This window comes from Plectropomus leopardus, unplaced genomic scaffold (genome assembly GCF_008729295.1).
Source record: "Plectropomus leopardus isolate mb unplaced genomic scaffold, YSFRI_Pleo_2.0 unplaced_scaffold10475, whole genome shotgun sequence".
NCBI classification, from domain to species: domain Eukaryota; kingdom Metazoa; phylum Chordata; class Actinopteri; order Perciformes; family Serranidae; genus Plectropomus; species Plectropomus leopardus.
This window is the reverse complement of record NW_024611035.1, coordinates 1-1,978: the sequence shown is the minus strand read 5'-3', so window position 1 is coordinate 1,978 and position 1,978 is coordinate 1. Positions and strand designations below refer to the sequence as shown.

Sequence of the window (1,978 nt, the reverse complement as noted above, 5' to 3'; positions counted from 1 at the left end):
TTGTTGCTAATCACTGACATATCACTGACATATATTACTGACAATATTTTTGTGTGTTTTTTCCATCTAAAAACATAGTGGCATCATGCCAAAAACCTGGCATTTAAAGGGTAAAAATTGGGAAAAATGAATTATTATTTGATATTTCTGATTAGGATGTTGGCTAAAAGATTAAGTCAATGACAGCAGAAAATAATGTAAATGCATAATATTTTTCCAAGCCATTTTGTGCACACAGCGGTATGAGTGTGTGTAATATTAAAGCAGGCTTTTAGGGTTAACATGGTCATTTGTTTCAGGCTCCTCATGTGGCTCAGGACTGCAGCGTGCTGCAGGAGGCCTACCTGTTGTTCCACAGCTTCCTGGCCTGGCCTGAGCCGTGCAGCTCCGCCAGTAAACGGCTGCTGATGATCATCCAGCAGGAGCTCAGAGCTCCAGGTAACTCTGACTCTGCACTGCAGTGAAACACAACGGGTTAATCTCCATGTGTTTGGTTGAATTTGTGAAGAGGGCTGTTTTTCTTGCATGTCTCTGCGGTGAACAAAGAATTCAAAAACACAGAAGAGGCGGTGGAGGGGGATGGTGGATGGTGGATGGTGTGACACCTGTGCTCGATGCCTGCGTATCTGCAGAGCACAGTTTGAGACCACGAAACAAAGCAAACCGGTTTTAATTTTGCAAAGTCATCACTCTGTTTCCAGTGGCTTTTAGGCACCAAACGTGGGTGTTTTGTAGCGACTTGTTGCTGTGTTTCATGTCGGGATAGTGAGGAAAAAAGGTAACTCCTGCACACTTACTCTTTGCCATGCAAGTTTATTCAAAACATCATTTCGACCCCATTTGGGTCTTCATCAGGTCAGGTGTTTTTTGATAGCCTTGCACGTATGTGATGTGCGTATAACGACCCTCTTTCAACCTCCTGTCGAAATAGTGACACAGAAGCGGTTGTTTTTCACTGACACACTGCTGTGTCTTGCCCAGTACCTCAAAAGGCGTATTGTTTGTTTTTTTAGAGATATCGTTTCTTTTCCTGATGCGCCTCTGAAACTGGATGCCAAAAATGATCTTTTCTTAACCAGAACCAAATTGTTTTTGTGTCTAAACCTAACCGTGTTGACCACAGCACTGCTGAAACATAAAGTTTTTACTGCTGAAATGTAAAATATCTGTGGTGTGCAGAAATGTACAACACCAACATTTTTTCTGTCATTGTGGTTGTTTTTATATACAAAGGTTTTACCAAAAAATGCATGTGCTTTTGAAGTAGAGCACGAGAATGGCTAAATGAGAGTCTGTAAACAGATGTTTTATATAGTCTTGCTGTTGTTAAATGTGCCCCCCCCCATTTATTTCAGTTCATCAAAATGTATCTCAGTGACTGAATTCTCTGTTCACATGGAGGCATGTGAGGAAAACAAAAAAGTTCTCTTCCCAAATTCAGTGAAACACGGAGTGAGTAATTGATATACAAATTGTCATTTTGTGGGTGAAGTGTTTCTGTAATGGTTTTTGTTTGGAGTCAGTCACATGACTGGTGCTGCTGACGGGTACTCGAGTTCATCAGACATGGAGCAGGAGTTTTTAGGCGTTCCTCGTGTCTCAGTGTGACTTTTCGGGGTGATGTTTACCCACTGAGATAAACTAAACTGTGTACTTGTGTTGTAGGTATTTCATTTCAGAGGCTGGTTCGGACAGAGCAGGGTGTTTCCCCTAATATTCACTGCTCTAAGACCATGTGAGTTCACTAAAACTAAGATGTTAAAACAAGCTAAACACGTCAAAGACGACACTTTTAATTTGAATTGACACGTGACTTGATTTATAGGATTTTTACATCATTAATCTCAGTGTATCCGATGTTGTGTGTGTGTTTGTTTTATCAGGACGGTGCTGTTAGTGAGCTCAGACGAGGACGTCCCTCCGGAGGTCCAGTCTGTGTCGGAGCAGCTGAGCAGCACCCAGCACTCCAGCACAGACG

At 42.1% G+C, this 1,978-nt stretch overlaps 1 long non-coding RNA gene across 1 annotated transcript; it reads left to right on the top strand.

Annotated features, from left to right (window-relative positions):
- The first annotated feature begins 300 nt into the window (after positions 1 to 300).
- On the top strand, positions 301 to 1,972 carry LOC121963221. The gene is made up of 3 exons (XR_006107213.1): positions 301 to 438; positions 1,666 to 1,735; positions 1,884 to 1,972. It is a non-coding gene; the product is annotated as an uncharacterized LOC121963221 (long non-coding RNA).
- Positions 1,973 to 1,978: the final 6 nt, after the last annotated feature.